We start from the raw sequence: 10,561 nt of genomic DNA, 5'->3' as shown, positions 1-10,561 counted from the left end.
TGGTGTACAAAGTTTTCCATATTCTTTAGCTTTTCAGTGTTTTGGCCATAGACTAGGCCTAGGGTGGTTTCTTCCGTGGTAGAGATAAATATTTCAAAACCAAAGAAACCTCTGACAGTCTTTTGGGTCTGTTCCTTCTAACAACCTCTGTATATTCTCTTTCTCTCTCTTTCTCTTTCTCTCTCATTTTCTCTCTCTCTCCCTCCCTCATCTCTTATTTTTCTCCACTTTTTTATTCCCTATTTCGGGATCTCTGAGAGATGTTCCTGGTTTAGAAGAAAGTCATTTCCAGGGCACCTAGGTGACTCTCGACTTTGGCTCAGGTCATGATCTCAGGGTCAAGAGATCGAGTCCCGCATCAGGCTCCACGCTCAGCACGGAGTCCGCTCTCTTCCTCTCCCTCTGTCCCGCCCCCTGCTCCTGCTTGCTCTCTCTCTCTTTCTTAAAAACAAAAAACAAAAAACCTTAAAAAAAAATAGAAGAAGAAGAAGAAAGTCATTTCCTAGAGATCAGCAGTGGCGGCTCTGGACCACAGACAGTCACGCACGGCCCTGGATGGCCAACAAGCTGCCAGACTTGCAGGTTCACTGGGATCCAAGAAGCACCGGAGGACACCCTTCTAACCCCAGATAGCACCTTCTTCTCTTCACTGCCTCTACCCCACAAGGTCCTCACCATTAAAACCCATCCCTGCGCTTCAGGTTCCCAAGACTCCAATAGCTACTACCCAGGAAAGCTAAAACACCACACGTTTTTCATATCTTAACCAAGCTTCTCTTGATTCTCAGGAACAGGAACTCACGCAGACTACCTCGGGCGGAAAAGGGAAATCTACTTTAAGGACACAGGTGTACTGCACAGAACCCGACAGCACGACCTCCGGGGCGGGGGGGGGGGGGGAGCAGAGTAATTGGGTGTATTTTAAACGGTCTCTCTCCAGGGCTCTTGACCGAACACCAGCTGGGTACTGGGCACTGCAGCAGACCCTGCGATTGGTCAAACACCGAAGAGACGAGGTCTGTTCCCGCAGGAAGGTGCCATCTGAATGGAACAATCAGACGTGACCCTCAAAGTAGGGCAAAGGTGGGAGGTGCTGGGAGGGAGTAGGAGCTGGGGCTATGTGGGGACGGAGAAGGGTGATCAGGGACCAGGCCCAAAGCGGACAAAGTCGCGGTGTCCTTGGCTAAATTACGGAGCAAGTGAACATGTGTGGTAAGAAATAGGATGGGAAAGTAGGTTAGGATGAGATCATAAAAGGCTTGGGTGCCAGGAAAATGAATTTGGCTTTTATCTAGCCAAACAAATCAGAAGCCACAGAAAAGACTAAAGACTGTAGAGGGGTGTGGTCAAAGGCGGGCCTCTAGAGGGCCCACCTGTCTTCGACCTGAAGGAGGAATGGGGACACAGGAGGCCATGGAGGCAGGGAGACTTTCAGAGCAGCCCAGAAAGGAAGAGACTGACCAGCCAACTGAGAAATAAGCTGGATGGGGACAGAGGGCATCAGGGCTTGCAAGCTCCCCTACGCACAGACACTGACACACTGACGTCTCCTTCTGAGTGTGTGTCAGACCCACCGGGGCCCAAGAGGAGGGGCCCTGGGCCAGGGCTTTCCTTTCGGGGGAGGGAGGGTAAGAGAGGGTCAGGAAGCTGCATAGGCAGCCCCAGGGGCAACAGGGACCAGGGAGGGGGATGAATGCTTAATGGTGGTGAATACAGTTATGCCTGATCAAAATCTCTCTCTCTCTCACACGCGCACACACACACGCACGCACCCACAAACGTACACCACCCCAAGCACACAGTGCAGTGACTAGAGCAAAGGCTCCGACAGACGCTGATTCAAATCCTGACTCCGCCTTCCCCTAGCTGTGAGATCCTATGCAAGTCCCTCAACCTCTCTGAGCCCCAGTTTTCTCATCTGTAAAAGGGGGCTAAGCTCTACCTCCTGGCTTGTGGTGGAATCATAATAGCTATGAAGACTAACTCTACCAATGGCTACACATCCCTGCCCTCCCGCACTGATGCCCTTGCAGGGTGACCTTGTACCTCCCGTCATCAAGAGACTATTTCTCAACTCCTTGCATCGGAGTTCGTGACTTGCTTTGGCCAAAGGGACAGTACAAAGGTGATCCTAGAATAGGCTTGAATATTGCTCATTCCTGGGCTTGCTCTCCTGTGCTCTTGGAACCCAGCCCCCGTATGAACACGCCCAGGCTAGCCTGCCCGATGAGAGACACGCGGCCCCACTGCCCCCAACGCTCCAGCCAACTGCCAGCAAGTGTCCAGGAAGGAGAGCCACCTCGCTGACCCACAGCTGACTGCAGAGCCCAGCGTGAGCCCAGCCAAGACCGGCGGAACTGCCCGGCCGCGACTGTCAGCCTGCCACAACATGAGCAAGTGAACAGTTGTTTGAAGCCCCCACACTTTGGGTGGTGTGTTAGCAGCAAAATCTAACTGATAGACGTATGCTTCCACCCGAGATGAAGTAATAGGGCTCAGACTTCTCTTCCTACCTGAGACCACCAAAACAACCAAGCTAAGGCTCTGGATATTGGGGGGAGGGTAATGAAGGACTGTGATCCCCAAAAGACAGGAACATAAATGATAGGCACACCAAGATTGCCCCAGCTTACTGCCTAGAAAAATTTCCAGGTGGTAGTGCAGATGGGGGGGGGGGCATCCACTCCTGAGTTGAGTAGACATAATGGAGAGTCTGGGGAGACCAAGGTAGGGAAAGCTGTCAGGACAGAGCGTGGAAGAGAGAGACCCCTGGAGATGGGCAGAGGATCCCTCTCAGAAGTGGATCAGGGCATGCATGGGAGGAAGTTAGCTGAGGTCAGGGAAGTAACCCTGTGAAAGGAGAAAGAACAGAGCCCTGCCCTCTCGCAGAGCCGGAGATGGAGGCTGCCGCCTCCAGCCAGACTGTAAAAACTCAAAGTCATGGGGCAGTGCGTAGAACACTCAGGAAGGTCACGCCTCCGTAGCGGGGAATACTCAGTCCTAGAGGGACCAGTCCTCCAGACCTGCCTCCTAAAAGCAAGATCTAAACCAATCAGACTGTTCATAAGTAACTTCACTGCATCATAGAAAATCTAACTAAAGCTAAAACTAATGGAGCGCTTACTATGTTCCAGCAACTTTACACAAGATAGCATTTTACATATATTGCTCCATTTATATTACCTTATTTATAATGGGCCCTTGAGACAATTCTCATCCCCATTGTACGGAGGATGGGGTTTAAGATAATACATGTGAAGGGCCTGGCACATCACATGTTCAATAAGTGGTATTTCCCTCAACTCCGCACCCTTGTTCCCCAACAACCAAATGACTTTTTCCAGATTGCACATCCACTTCAAAGAGATTATGGCTTAAAAAAAGAAAAAAAAGAAGTAAAAAATTACAGCCTTCAGGAGGAAAGTGGTCTCTAGCTGGGGTCCAGGGAAAAGTCCTGAATGAAGAGTCAGGAGTGCTGGTTCCTGTCCTGCCACCGCCACTACCTTGCAGGGTGACCTTGAGCCAGCCCTTCACCTCTCTGAGCCTAATTCCCCTACCTGCCATGGGTGGGGGCGCGGGTGTAGATTAGATTTCCTCAAAGCAGCCCTCTCCTTTCAGAGGCCGGGATGCCTCAACCATCCTCAGGCTAAAATTCTGCTTGTGGAGGACAGCAAATTTGGGAAAGCGCGCGCCCGCGCGCGCGCGCGCACACACACACACACACACACACACACACACACACACTCGGCAGCCTCTTGCAGGGAGCTCTCTTCCGCTAGCTCCGCGCTCCCGGCAGCGGTGCGGCATTACCCACTTCAGCCAGAAGATGGTGCTGCTTCCCCGTGCCCGTTCAACTGCATTTCTCCCGTGCACAAAATGCTGTGCGGGGCGCAGAGTGACTTTTCTTGACAACCCTTCTTTTAAAAACTGGGCACTCAGATTATGTTCGGCGATGATAAAAGTATGAAGTAGGTGCTTAGTAAATGTTGATTCGATTTCCACTTTGTAGCTTTCACAGCGTGGGGCACTTGGGTGATGATCAGTAAGCTTGTATGGATGGATTGATGGATCGCGTTGTAACTGCAGCGACAGACACCACACGGAAGGACAGGGTGGCAGGACCAAAGGGCATTCGGTCCAAACACCACAATTTCTAGCGGCAAAGTGAGGCCTGGAGAGAGATGGGAAGAAAGGCGATGTGCCTGGCACAGAGAAGCTTCTCCTCAAACACCTGCTGAATTAATACATACGCTCTTCTGCCTACAGCATCGCCCCCTCCGAGAGGTCAGAGTTTTAATCCCCACTTGACAGATGAGAGAACTGAAGCTACCGTCGGAGACCTGGCCAGATCGCAAGGGGACTTCAAAGCACACTGTGTCTCGCCACTAAGATTAATAACTAATACTTCTATTACTCTTGATAACTTGTCAAGCACTTTCATATACACTCTTTCATTTATTTAAACCCTCAGAGGAGGGGCACCAGGGTGGCTCCGTGGGTTGAACACCCGACTTGATTTTGGCTCCGGTCATGATCTCAAGGTCATGAGATCAAGCCACGCATTGGACTCCGTGCTCAGCGGGGAGTCTGCTTGAGATTCTCTCTCTCCCTCCCTCTGCCCCTCCCCTGCTTGCTCGCTCTCATTCTCTCCCAAATAAATAAATAAATAAATAAATCTTAAAAATTAATAAAACAAAACGCTCCTAGGAGCTCCGAGCTTTTACTATGTCTCGTTTGCAGATGAAGAAGCCGCCGCTGAGCACGATGGTCTCTCCCCAAGCACACATGACCGCTGAGGGGCAGGCGGGAAGATGGGGACCACAGCCGCTGAGCCTGCCCCTCTTCCCCCACATCGGTTTAACTCGAGTGTTCTTGGGGTTACAAGAATTCACTAGGATAATTTTTTACTTTCTCTTTTCATTTGATAATTTTCCCCCTGCTCTGTTGCGATGTAATTGGCATAGAACATGGTATAAGGAACTTGGTGACAGGTAACATGGGGTGATTGGAATCACGTATTTAATGGGAAATGTTGACCACAATAGTTGGTTCATACACCCTCCGCCTCACACAATTGCCCTTTGTGCTGGCGGTCAGACACTCAGGCTCTACTGCCATTAAATACATGCATCAAATCACCACGCGTTACCTGTCTCGACTTCCAAGTGCGCGGTACTGCCAGCTAACGTCCCGTGCCCCACATCAGACCCTCCTCATCCTAAACCCGGCAGCGTGTACCCTCTGACCAGGGTCTCCCATTCCCCCACCCCCCTCTACTCCCGACTCTCTGAGTTTGATGCTTTTTTTTTTTTTAAGATTTTATTTATTTATTCGACAGGATAGAGACAGCCAGCGAGAGAGGGAACACAAGCAGGGGGAGTGGGAGAGGAAGAAGCAGGCTCATAGCGGAGGAGCCTGATGTGGGGCTCGATCCGGTAACGCCGGGATCACGCCCTGAGCCGAAGGCAGACGCTTAACCGCTGTGCCACCCAGGCGCCCCTGAGTTTGATGCTTTTAGATTCCACATGTAAGTGAGACTGTACGGTATTCGTCTTTCTCTGCTCGACTTACTTCACTTAGACGAATACCCTCAAGGCCCATGCGTGTGGAGGCGACAATAACTTTCTCGTTTTAGTGAATGCTGGGTGTCCACTTTAAGACTAAGAGCTCCCTCCCCATTTTAACATCCCTGTTTCTGTCCCTGGTCGCTTTGGCTTCTTTCGTTGTTCAGGGAGAGGAAAATGCACTGGTACCACGGGAAAGCCAAATGACCCCAAGAAGCACCATTAGAAGGAGGATTTGTAGGGGTTCCCACCAAGCCGAGCGGGGGCAGAGGTGAGCGCCCCCCCCCGCCCCCCGCCCCAGCACGCTAGGTACTAGAGCCCGTGTTCCTGGCAGGAAGTGTGACGTAGACACAGAAAGAGAGAAAGATCGCATTCGTGTCGTTCGTTTAAATGTTACAGGTTTTGTAAATTTGTTGGTATTTAATTTGCCAATTTGCTTTCAGTTTCATAGTCGCGTAAGAGCTATAAGCATACATTTATACGTAGTTTTATGCTTATACATACTTAAGTAATATTATAACAAAATTAGTCAACACTGCGAGTGCTGGGAATGTTTTCCTTTTAAATGAAGTCTGCTCACAATCAGGTTAGAGAAACCCTGGCCATATGCCCTTCCCTTGAGAGAGGGGCTGTAGCACAGGCAGTTTTTTTTCTCTGGACAGGAAGGAGACCTCTCCCTGGAGAACAGGGAAGGAGTTCATCCCCAGGTCAGATGTAGGACAGGAGAAAGGGAGTCCCTTCTCTCACTAGTCTTTCCCTGCTAGCAGGGGCCAGCGGCTGTTGGCTCTAAGGCTAAAAAGGGATTTCCTGTAGAAGACAGGTGACTCTCACTTGGTTTAATAAAAAAAAAAAAAAAGCTGTAGAAGACAGGTGACTCTCACTTGGTTTAATAAAAAAAAAAAAAAAAAGCAAGAGGGTGGTGGACCTCAAAATGGAGGGTGAAGTGGGTCCACTTCCCCTCACCTGACTCACTGACAAAAGATCCAGGATCCTCCTCCCGGCAACCGAGAATACAGACAATTAGACCCAAGGTTTCCCATTGGTTTCCTTCCGAGATTTTACGAAACTCTTCAAAAATCACAAAAGTGACTTGTGTTTATTGCATCTAATGAGACAGTCATGCAAAAAAAGTAATCAATCTCCTCCCAGCTCCCCTCAATACTAGCAGCTTGGACGTAGCATATCCTATTTAGAGGGTACTTTGGCCATGTTTGTTTGACAACATAAGATCACGCCATACGCATGTCCCAGCCACTTGCTCATCTCACCCAACATCAAGTCCGTGGACAGACACTCATTCTTTCTGAATTGCTGCACAACATTCCAGAGTACGGAGGTTACACAATTTATTCACCCCTAAGGATAGATAGCTGGCTGTTTCCGAGTTTTCCTTCTCAACTGTTACAAGCACTGTGGCAGTAACCATCCTCGGATCTATGGCTTTCCCCCCACACCCACTCTCTGATAGGTTCCCAGAAGTGAGCTAGGTCAACGTACGTGGGTCATTCTTTTTCAGTGCAATAGCTGTTTCCTGTGTTATTCTTCATTTGTTCTTTTCGCAAATATGGATTGAGTGTCTGCTGTGTGCCAGGCACTGTGTGGGATGTGCAGAAGTAAACAAGACAAGGCTTTGCCCTCCAGCCACATAAATATTAAGGGGTATTTATATAACTAATTTATATTAGTTATATAGAAAACTATTAGTTGCATACTAGTTATATATCGTATAACTGTATTTACATAATTCTACTCAACAAAGTGATAGTATCCTTAAAAGGAGGTAGGTAGAGATAAAGGATGAGGGCAAGCAGGGGGTGACCCGGGGAGGCCACATCCAGCTGGGGCAAGGGCTGAGGGCCTGGCCCCACTCCCCTCCTCATCCCTGGTTGCCCACAAGAAATAATCTCTGGAATTGGAGGACATTTTCCCCACTCATACTGGCCACCATTCTATGTGCTAGATGTTTCACATATATTCCTTTACTCATGCTAATTCCTATAAACCCACTGTATTATTATCTATTGCTGTGTAACAAATTCGCCCCAGTACTTAGTGGCCCCAAACAATAAGTATTTATTATCTTACAGGTTTTATTTGGCCTTTTGTGTCTGGCTTCTTTCACTTAGCATAACATTTTCAGGGTTCATCCATATTATAAGCATGAATCAGTATTCCATTCCTTTTTATGGCCAAAAAATATTCCATCGTATGGATACCACACTTTTCTTTATACATCAGTTAATAGACATTCTTTTATTTTTACAAATTTTTTATTTCAGTATCTAGTTGATACACAATGTTACATTAGTTTCAGGTGTACAAGATAGTGATTCAACTTCCCATAGTCAATGCTCACCACAAGTGTAGCTACCATCTGTCACCTTACAATGCTGTTACATTGACTAGATTCCCTATGCTGTACCTTCATTCCTGTGACTTACTCATTCCATACCTGGAAGGCTGTATCTTCCACTCCCCTTCACCCATTTCCCCCACCTCTCTCCCCTTTCCCTCTGGCAACCGTCAGTCTGCTCTCTCTATTTATAGGTCTGACTCCACTTTTTGTTTGTTTATTCATTTGTTTTCTTTTTTAGAATTTACATAGAAGTGAAATCATATGGTATTTATCTCAGTCTGACTTATTTCACTTAGCAGAATAATACCCTCTAGGTCTATCCATGTTGTCACAAATGGCAAGAGCTCCTCCTTTTCATGGCTGCATAATATTCCATTGTACATGCATACCACATCTTCCTTATCCATTCATCCACCAATGGACACTTGGGTTGCTACCACTTTTTAGCTATTGTAAATAATGCTGCAATAAACATAGAGGTGCATCTATATTTTCAAATTCGGGTTTTCCTTTTCTTTGGGTAAACACCCAGTAGTGGAATTAGTGGATCATATGATATTTTTAATTTTACTTTTTTGAGGAACTTCTATACTGCTTTCCACAGTGGCTACACCAGTTTACATTCCCACCAATGGTGCATGAGGGTTCCCTTTTCTCCACATCCTCACCAACACTTATTTCTTAATGGACATTCTTTTAATTAATATTTGCATAGCACATATTTTTCTATCCTACATTGTCCTTATTAAAAATTATAGATAAGATTAGAGTTTCCTTACACTCCAGCCACCCAAAGCCAATTCCTTCCCCAGAGGATTAAAGTTTATCCAAATTTTTCTCTGCACATGTATTCAAATGTGTTTGTACCTATATTAGTTATTTATTGCTGCGTAACATATTACTCTAAAACTCGGTGGCTTAAAACAATAATAAACATTTACTCTGTCTCACAGTATCTAAGAATTAGGAATTCTGCAGTGGTTTATCTAGTAGGTTCTGACCTAGGCTCTCTCATGAAGTTGCAGTCGAGATATTGGCAAGGACTACAGTCATCTGAAGGCGTGACTGGGGCTTCCCAAATGTCTCACTCACATAGATGAAGAGCCAGTGCTAGTTGTTGGCGGGAGGCCTCCGTTCCCCTCCATCCAGGGCTGCCGTATTTAGCAAATAAAAATATGAATACAAATAGTAGATAAATCAGTTCTGGAGCTCTAATGCATAGCACAGTGATGATAGTCAACAATTCTGTATTATAAGCTTCAAAGTTGCTAAGAGACTAGGTCTTAATTGTTCTCATCACAAAAGAGAAATGATAATTACATGACATCATAGAGGTGTTAGCTAAGCTACAGCAGTAATCATATTTAATATATAAATGTATCAAATCAACATATTATATACTTTAAACTTACACGGTGCTATATATAAATTATATCTCGATTTTTTTAAAAAAAGGAAAGTAATGCTGCTTACTTGTAGCAGCAGCTACAAGCAGCTATATGATACTTACAAGAAAGTCACTTAAATATAAAAACACAGGTTAAAATTAAAAAGGTGAGGGAGGGGCGCCTGGGTGGCTCCGTCGTTAAGCGTCTGCCTTCGGCTCAGGGCGTGATCCCAGCATTCTGGGATCAAGCCCTGCATCAGGCTTCTCTGCTGGGAGCCTGCTTCTTCCTCTCCCACTCCCCCTGCTTGTGTTCCCTCTCCGCTGGCTGTCTCTCTGTCAAATAAATAAATAAAATCTTTAAAAAATAAAAATAAAATAAAAAAGAAATAAAAAGGTGGGGGAAAGATATACCATGGTACTTCTAATCAAAAGAAAACTGGGGGTGCCTGAGTGACTCAGTCGGTTAAGCATCTGCCTTTGGCCCAGATGATGACCTTGGGGTCCTAGGATCGAGCCCCACATCAGGCTCCCTGCCTGCTTCTCCCTCTCCCTCTGCCTGTTGCTCCCCTTACTCTTGTACTCTCTCTCTCTGTCAAATAAATAAATAAAATCATGAAAGAAAGAAAGAAAGAAAGAAAGAAAGAAAGAAAGAAAGAAAGAAGAAAGAAAAGCAAGCTGAAGGTGCAGCAGATTTCAGAGCAAAGAATATAACCAGGGATAAAGAGAATCATTTCATAACAATAAATAGATCAATTCATCGAAAGGATATAACAATCCTAAATGTTTATGAGGAGCTTCAAAACACATTAAACCAAAAAATGCTAGAAATTTAAGGAAAAATAGAAAAGTTCATAATTATAGTTGGAATTCTCAATAGTCCAATATCAATAATTTACAGCACAAGAAAACAGAGACCAGTGGGGATATAGAAGACTATATTGATCAAATTGGCCCAAGGCCCAATAGCAGTAGAATATGCATTATTTTTTAATGTATAATGAAAATTTACCACAATAGACCATATTCTGGGCCATAAAACAAATCTAAATAAATTTTAAAAGATTCAAATCACAAAAGTATATTCTCTAACTACAATGGAATTAAATAAGAAGTCAGTAAATAAAGATAACTGAAGATCCCCAAATATTTGGAAACTAAATAATTTATTTTAAATAATCCATGGGTCAAAGAAAAAAATAAAAAAGAAATTAGAAAGTAATCGGAACTGAATTAAAATCAAAATACAGGGGCGCC

This window comes from Ursus americanus, chromosome 23, assembly GCF_024610735.1.
Source record: "Ursus americanus isolate L20-20 chromosome 23, mUrsAme1.1.p, whole genome shotgun sequence".
NCBI lineage: Eukaryota > Metazoa > Chordata > Mammalia > Carnivora > Ursidae > Ursus > Ursus americanus.
Note: the sequence above shows the minus strand (reverse complement) of the source record.